General features: G+C 43.2%; 1 protein-coding gene across 6 annotated transcripts in view; it reads right to left on the bottom strand.

The window, feature by feature from the left end:
- Window positions 1–7,379, bottom strand: part of Tlcd4 (TLC domain containing 4) — a 66,865-nt gene extending 59,486 nt beyond the window's left edge. For 4 of the 6 annotated variants that reach the window (XM_076574883.1, XM_076574882.1, XM_042279812.2 and 1 more), the window contains exons 1-2: window positions 7,182–7,379; window positions 4,334–4,383 (exon numbers count right to left, since the gene is read on the bottom strand). The gene's annotated coding sequence lies outside the window, so the exon portion shown is untranslated. The remainder of the gene's footprint in view (window positions 1–4,333; window positions 4,384–7,181) is intronic. The other 2 variants (XM_042279814.2, XM_006977848.4) reach the window with 1 other exon arrangement.
- Window positions 7,380–8,671: the final 1,292 nt, after the last annotated feature.

The following is an 8,671-nucleotide window of genomic DNA, read 5'->3' on the forward strand; positions in this document are numbered from 1 at the left end:
TCATTGCCTCCTCCCCGTCCTTCCCAGTAAGCGGGGCCACGTCCATTCTCACCTCTCTGGGTACATGCCTTCTGTGGCTCTGCTGCAAGTCTCATCCTGGATTTTAAGGGCGGTGTGGTTGCATACAGCACAGTTCAACAAGGCATTGGCTAAGTACTGTTCAGGTGTCAGGACATGCGAGTTCCACAGACCTATCTCTACTTTGCACATGAGGAAATATGGGCACAAAAGGAAGTGAAGGGATATTCTCCCATGGTGCCCACCTGGAATTGCAACACTCAAGAAGCTGAGGCAGGAGGATCTCAAGTTCAAGGCCTACATACCAAGGCCCTATCTCAAAATCAAAGAAAAACTCAAGTGTGATCCAAGTCACACAATTAGTAATAGTCCACACATGTAGGTGTGTAAAGGGAATGTGTGACAGAGTGAAGCATCCCCCAGCCCTCCTCAGATAGGGGCAAGCGTGGTGAAGCTGAACAACTCAGGTTTCAAGAATCCTTGATAGGCGATAAGGGAGTTTATATTTATTGTTTATTGCTGCCTAATAAACTATCATAAACTTAGTGGCTTCAACCAACATTCATTTATTAGCTAGCCTGAGTCAGTATTAGACTGGACTTGGAAATAATTCCTGTTTTCAAATGGACTCAACCATGTATTGACGGTTAGCTAGGAGCGTACTGGAACTCGACCCGAGACAGTCTTCCAGGTGATCGGGACTGGTTCTCTCGAGAGCACATGCTTGCTTTGTTTTCGGCTCTCAGCATCTTGAAGCTCTTGATAGTTGTGGAACAAGGAATCCACTGGGCCAGGCAACTTATGCTACCGGCTCTTCTGGAAGTTGCTGCTGGTGCCAGCTGGGCATCTTTCTCCATGTCACCTCCCATCCTAGAAAGGCTCACCCAGGTTTCTCTCCGTGACAACAGGAGAGTGAGAACAATGTCTCTGAAGGCCTAACCCATAATTTCCCTATCATCGCTTTTGCTGTATTGCCCAGCCTCCCGGCCAACCTAGACAAAAGGAGGTAGAAACCTGAATTCTACTTCTTGATAGGAAGAAAAGCCAGATGAACAACAAGGTCCCAAGCCATGTCTGTTTTTCTGGCCTTGTTAATTTGTAATAAAAGTAAATTACTGCTGGGTGGGGTGGTGCACGCCTCTAATCCCTGCACTCGGGAGGCAGAGCCAGGTAGACCTCTGTGAGTTTGAGGCCACCCTGGTCTACAGAGCGAGATCCAGGACAGGCACCAAAGCTACACAGAGAAACCCTGGCTTGAAAAAAAGTAAATTACCAACCTTCTAAAATTGTCTACATCCCCATTGCCCTTTTCCCATGAAGAGAGTATGTAAAGTGTCACGGGGGTGGTAGTTGCATGAGATGCTGGGCCCTCCAGAAATCATACTCCCACCCAAATTCTCACAGGTCAACTATCACAGCTGCACAAGTGAGTTTGAGCAGATAAAAAGCTATGGGTCAGCAACCATAAAGCTTATCAAGGTCAAGGGACTCAACTGGATTTGTGGCTACCTGCTATTCAGAAATCCTAACGGAAGACACATTGAGTCTAATTCTGATTAAAGTTCATAAAACTTTTTTCTCAAAGTGGCAAAGAAAAGACAGAAGGTAGGGTAAGGAAGATGGGTGACTGGGAAGATTTGGGGGAGGGGGAGGTATGATCAAAACAGTATATGAAATTCTCAAAGAACTGATAAAAATGTTGAGGTGGGTTTTTTGTTTTGTTTTGTTGTTTTTGTTTGTTTGTTTGTTTGTTATTTTTGTTTTTTTTTTGTGGCAAAGAAAACAGGAATCTCTTGTTCTCCTATGAAAAGGCCCAAATGTCTTTTAAGGGGGCTAGGAAGCCTTCCTCCAGCAGAGCAAAGTGCCCAAAGAAAAGAAGGCCAAGAGGAAGGAGGTAGCCCCAGCCGCCAGCATCGTCAAGAAACGGGAGGCCAAAAAGGTGGTGAGTCCTCACTGAGGAAAGGCCTAAGAACTTCGGCACTGGACTGGACATCCAGCTCAAAAGAGATCTCACCTGCTTTGTCAAATGGCCCAGCTGCTCAGGCTGCGTCGGCAAAGGGCCATCCTCCATAAGTGGCTCAAAGTACCTCCTCTGCCATTGACCAGGTCCCCCAGGCCTGGGACCGGCAAACAGCTACCCAGCTGCTGAACTTTGCCCACAAGGACAGGCCAGAAACAAAGCAGGAGAAGAAGCAAAGGCTGCTGGCAAAGGGGATGTCCCAACTAAGAGACCACCTGTCCTTTCAAGCAGGACAATCACAGCTTTGGTAGAGAACAAGAAGGCTCCCCTCTTGGTGATTGCCTACAACATAGACCCCATTGAGCTGTTGGTCTTCCTGTTTGCCCTGTGTCTCAAGATGGGAGTCCTCTATTGCATCATCTAGAGGAAGGCCAGGCTGGGGCAGGGCGGCTGGAGCTCAGGAAGACAATGCACCACTGTGGCCTTCACACAGGTTAACTCAGAAGGCAAAGGCTCTCGGGCTAAGCTGGTAGAAGATATCTGGACCAATAACGACAACAGCTACCATGAGATCTGCTGCCATTGGCAGGGCAATGTCCTGGGTCCCAAATCTGGGGCTCAGGTTGCCAAGCAAGAAAAAGCAAAGGCCAAAGAACACACTTCTAAACGATTAAATGCTCATTGTTAGGTTTTCTGTACATAAAGATAAATACAAAATTGCCCTAAAAAAGAAAATGTATTTCGTAGAGAAATATGCAGATTTTTGTTTTTGCAGAAAGCAACTGCTTCTCATTGCAATGTGTACCACTGTTATGGGTAGAACAGGACTGAGTCGCCATTGAGAGATCCATCTTTAACCTCATTCATAGGACTTGACTGAATGCTCGCTCAGGTGATGTCTGAGGCGTGATGACACGAAATACGTAAAAGATTGAAACTTTTATGGAAAATGGTTGAAGAAAAGAAATGAGTCTCCAGACTGAAAAGTTTAGAAAGAAGAAACACAAGCCTGGAGAGAAAGCTTACAGGGAAGGACGGGGAAATGTTTGTGAGCCCTTCATCTGGAAGGTTCTTCTCTTGAGTGGCATTATAAGCTCCTATAGCAAGATCCCTGAGGGCTGGAGGGAGTGTTGTGCCTGCCTATACTTTCAGTTCCTAGTAGTCTGAGACAGGAGGATGGTGACTTCACCAGACTGGGATGCACAGTGAGACCCTGTATCAATCAACCAACCAATCACTGGGAACTTGTGTTCGGGATGACTACATCTCAGCATCTGATATACAACTCTGCTCTGTGCTCAGCTTCCATCCAGTGACATAGTCTGGCTGCATAAAAATAGACAAACACTCCATCAAAGGGAGAAAAGCCGGGGGTAAAGACTGTGGTGCCATTTTTAAGTGGCTGGGCTGTGGAGGTCACAGAAGTCGAGCTGAGCCAGACTGGCTGAAGGAGGACATTATTGATTTTGTCTTTACTTTTTAATGAGAAAAATTTGAGAGTGTTTTGCTGGCTAAGAGTAAGGACACAGTTGACAGTTACTGGGACAAGATTAGGGAGAGGAAGAGAGGACAGAATTGATGGGGGAAAGGGATTGGCTTCTTCCGAGTTTTGAGTTAAAATAGAGGTTCCATTAGCAGACATGTACCAAGTCTTACAAACTGTTAAACTGCTTCCCTGGGCTCCTTTCTCTTATGTTCAACCTTCTCAAAGTGAGCACAATCAGCAAAAAGTCCACCTGAGCACTGGTGTAGAGGACGAGGCAATCTTCATGCCAAATAGTTACATCATCTAAGTTTTATATTTTTTTTAAATGCTAGTAAATTAGCAAGACTGTTTTCATTAAAAAAAAATGAGAAGGGATTCAAAATGGACAGGGCACCTAATGTTGATAAATGATGAACAGCATATTACATATGTCACAGTCATGCTGAGAAGCCAGCAGATTAACTTGAGAGGGTAAGGGGCTGAAAAGTCGAAGACCTGAGTTCAGATCCCAGCACCCGCATACCACGTCCCACATGCCTGCAACCCCAGCGTTGTAGGAGGCAGAGGCAAAGGAACCCCTGGAACTTGTTGACTCTCGGCCTGGTCAAAACTGTGAGCTCCAGGTTCAGGGAGAGGCCTGCCTCGAGGAATAAGGCTAAGCGTAATGAAGAGGATGCCCAACACCTTCTTCTGGCATCCACATGTGTGCAACAGGGGCGTGCGCCTACACCTGCACACATATGTGCACACCACATATATACACACACACCATACACACACAATTAAAAAGTGATAAGATCTGTTTAGTCCTGCTGTTAAGTATATGCATTGATTATTTTACAAAAGTTCCCAGAGAAAATAGCACTGACCTTTAAGTAGCACTTCTGAAAATTCCATTTTTCTGATCCTTTTTTCTTTTCTGTAAAATATTTTCTGTATTAAGTACTGTATTAGTCAGGGTTCTCTAGAGTCACAGAACTTAAGGAATGAATCTCTCTTTCTCTCCATATATGTGTGTGTGTGTGTGTGTGTGTGTGTGTGTAATGGATGTTCTAGCAAGGTGAGGGCAAGCAGGCAAAGACAAAAGCTCCCTTTGTCTATGTCCTTATATAGACTTCCAGCAGAAGGTATGGCCCAGATTAAAGGTATGTCTTCCTGCCTCAAGATTTGGATTAAAGGTATGTATCTTCCCACCTCAAGATTCAAATCAAAGGTATGTGTCTTCCTACTTCAAAGGTCTGGACTAGGGGCTGGAGAGATGGCTCAGAGGTTAGGAACACTGGCTGTTCTTCCAGAGGTCCTGAGTTCAATTCCCAGCACCCATATGGTGGCTCACAACCATCTGTAATGAGATCTGGTGCCCTCTTCTGGCCTGCAGGGATACATGCAGACAGAACACTGTATACATAATAAATAAAAAAATCTTTTAAAAAAAAAAAAAAAAAAAAAAAAAGGTCTGGACTAGAAGTAGATTCATCCACTTGAAACCAAGAAAAAGTAATCTCCCACAGGTGTGCTCTGCATTTCTGGATTGCAGTTTGTTCCAGATATAGTCAAACTGACAACCAGGAATAGCCATTACAAGTACCTTCCCCAACTACCACCATATTCTGAAGCCACTAGATGGCCACAACACAAACACTGGAAATCAAGACACCAACAGTATTCATTTAGCATGGTCAAGTCTCCATTTCCTCACTAACAAAATGGTTCACATTCATTAGATGGCTGCAGGAGGCCATTACACATACACACAAATTTCACAAGAACTTTACTGTGCTTTTTCTTTGCATTAAAGTTAAGGGTTAATAATTAGATAGGAATAAAGACAGAATTTGTATTTCTGTCAATGACAAAAAGCTCTGAGGAAGCAGAAAGGAATGTTTTAAAGGAAAAAAAGGGGTGTCAGGGGCAGTAAACATAAGAAAGGAGAGGTTTTGTGATGAGTGGAGGATCAGGAAGGCAAGAAGATTGAATGACAAAGACGAGGAGTGTTTAGTGAAGAAAACCTCGTTAACATTTATTTATTGATCACAACCTATAAACCTGATAACGTTGAAAGCTAAAATCACTCTTGTGATTATCATTTTTAAAATGTCATGGTTTATTTCCCGCAATAGTCTAGGAATATACTTGTTGTATACTTGTTGTTTTTCTGATTGGTGGTGGTGGTGGCAGTGTTTTTAAAGTAGAGTCTTATGTTGTCCAGGGTAGCCTGCTTCCGACTGTGTTGAGATTATAGGTATGTGCTACCATACCTCTGTTGTATATTTTTGTTGTTCTGAGATAGAGTCTCACTCTATAGCACAAGACATTCTCTAACTCAAGATGATCCTCCTGCCTTAGCCTCCTGAGTGCCAGGATGTATATACTACCATACGTGGCTTGAAAAAGTAATTCTTTACTGAAATGTTAAAAGTACATTGTTTAAAAAACAAAACAAAACAAACTTTTCCTGGGCTGAGGACGGGGCTCAGTTAATAGAATGGTCACCTAGCATGCACTAGGCCCTGAGCCTGATCCCTATGACTCAGCTCTAATGCTAACATTTGGAGAGATGGAGGCAAGATCAGAAATTCAAGGCCATCCTCAGTTATATAGTAAGTCTGAGGCCAACCTGAGCTTCATGAGACCTTGCTTCAAAAAAAAAAAAGAAAGAAAGAAAGAAAGAAATCACTGGGTGGTGGTGGTGCATGCCTTTAATCCTAGCACTTGGGAGGCAGAGCCAGGCAGATCTTTGTGAGTTCCAGGACAGGAGCAAAACTACACAGAGAAACCTTGTCTCGGAAAAAGAAAAGAAAAGAAAAGAAAAGAAAAGAAAAGAAAAGAAAAGAAAAGAAAAGAAAAGAAAAGAAAAGAAAAGAAAAGAAAAGAAAAGAAAAGAAAAGAAATCTATTCCTTTTAAATTTTATAAGTGAAAAGTCAGGTATAGTAAATATAGTAAAAAAAATAGCATATAGCATATTTCTATTTTACTCTGTTTATAGAATAGTAACTTACATAAGTTACAATGGTTTTTTATTTTACTTTAAGTTTTTATTTTATGTGCACATTTGTGTGTGGGAGGGTGTCGGGATTTTGGGGAACTGGAGTTAGACAGTTGTGAGCTGCCATGTGGATGCTGGAAATTGAACCCAAGTCCTCTGGAAGAGAAGCTATTGCTCTTAACAGCTGAGCCATCTCTCCAGACCCCAAGTTACAATAGTTTTAATGATACTATAGATGATACATAATATAAAACATAGAATTAGACTGATAAGAATTGAATCCTGATTTTATGGACCCTTGCCTTTGTACCCAGAGAAAATGACATGACCTTTCTGTAACTCAGTGTCCTCATTTGTAAAAGGAAGATCCTAATAGTATCTGTCTCATAGCATTTTTATGAGAATTAAATTAGATAATTCGTGGTCTGAGTGCTTGGCATACAAGGAGCACACACAAATGATCAGAATACTTACAATAAAGTACTACATAGATGCTTCCTTCAAGGGTTATCACTCAAGGGTCCTATACTGGCTTTACTAGTTATGACTCAAAATAGCTGCTAGTGTATAAAACTAGAAAAAGTCTTGTCTGTAGGAGTCCCGAGATTGTGCTGGGACAATTCCATCACTAACCTTCTGAGAACCTTAGTGTAAGATGTACAACCACCAGTCCTGGTGGTCACATGGCCCCAGTTCTGTCTCTAACCCAGATAGAGGGCTCTTGTCCTACCTTGTCATAGAAGGCAAAATGCTGACCAAGGTCGGTCTTCTTGATTCTTACAGGAAAGCTGCGGTCTTCTTGTCCATACTTGCCAGTCTTTCCTAGGACTAATGGGTGCTCTGGTGGGAAGGGATCTAGCTGCCTATGTTTCTACAAGTCTCTACACACTGGCAGCCCATGGGTTGGTGGTTTTTCTCTAGGAGACTCTGTCAAGAGGTAGGTGCTCCACATACTCAGCTTATTGTTAAGTCACTGCTTGGGTGTCAACTGTTACTGCATTATCCAGGGATCCCTAGCCTAGCCTTGTGAACACCATATAATAGGTGCTGGTAGATTTGGGCTAAAAAAGTGAGCCTGCTTATATTCCCAACTACTTCAATTCCCAGAAGCCTCCCATACCATTCATACCATCGAGTCTTATCTCCACAATTCTTTTAAATTACATTCTTTTAAATCTCCCCCATCTAATTCAACCACTATTCCTCATCCTCTAAATCCTTCCCCTGTTCCCCTCTGCCTTTCTTGATATATAACTTGTGAATTTCTCATCTTGGAACACCTTTTCCCCTTTACTGCTTAAGCCAAGCCCTCGTTCTCCTACATTTTCTTGGTATGTCTCTCAAACAGAGACCATGTTTCTCACATTCACATAGGAAGTGGGGAAGACATTTCTCTTTCTCATTTTCTCCTCCTTTCAAAAACTCTGGTTCCTTTGAAGTCTTATATTGTTGTATGTACTGATAATACATGCCTATTAGATTCATTTAAGCAGGCTTTAAGAAAAAGGCCAAAGCCAGGAGGTACATGCCTTTGATCCCAGTGCTCAGGAGACAGAAGCAGGCAGATCTCTGAGTTCAAGGCCAGCCTGGTCTACAGAGTGAGTTCTAGGACATCCTGGGCTACACAGAGAGACTTTGTCTTGAAAAAAAAACAAAGAAAGAGAAAGGAAGGAAGGAAGGAAGGAAGGAAGGAAGGAAGGAAGGAAGGAAGGAAGGAAGGAAGGAAGGAAGGAAGGAAGGAAAGAGGGGGAGGGAGGGAGGGAGGGAGGGAGGGAGGGAGGGAGGGAGGGAGGGAGGGAGGGAGGGAAGAACCATTAGCAAAGGCATGAATGGAGTAGAGAAAACACAAGGAATAGTGTGTGCAGTAACCAAGGGGGAGTGAAGTGGTAGACCTGAGGTTAGACCAAATGGTCTAACCGAGGGGAGAATTAGGACTCAGGAGACCTATACATAGGAAAAATGACGAAAAAGAGCAGAGATCTCCAATTCAAGGACACAGTCTTCCCTCTGGCTGCTAGAGTCTAGCAGATAGGCCCCTATTAGTCACATCCAACAAGTACCAGAGCAAGAAAGCCTGCTGATTTTAGCCCACAGGTTTCAGATAACAAGACACAAGGTGCAAGGAGAAATCCAGCTTATCCCTAAAGTTCTTCTTGGTTGCCAGGGCCTCCAACTCTCTTTTTAAGATTTGATCTCTTAGTTGATTATTTTCCTCTTCAT

The sequence above is a fragment of the Peromyscus maniculatus genome, chromosome 6 (assembly GCF_049852395.1).
Source record: "Peromyscus maniculatus bairdii isolate BWxNUB_F1_BW_parent chromosome 6, HU_Pman_BW_mat_3.1, whole genome shotgun sequence".
In the NCBI taxonomy this organism is placed as follows: Eukaryota; Metazoa; Chordata; class Mammalia; order Rodentia; family Cricetidae; genus Peromyscus; species Peromyscus maniculatus.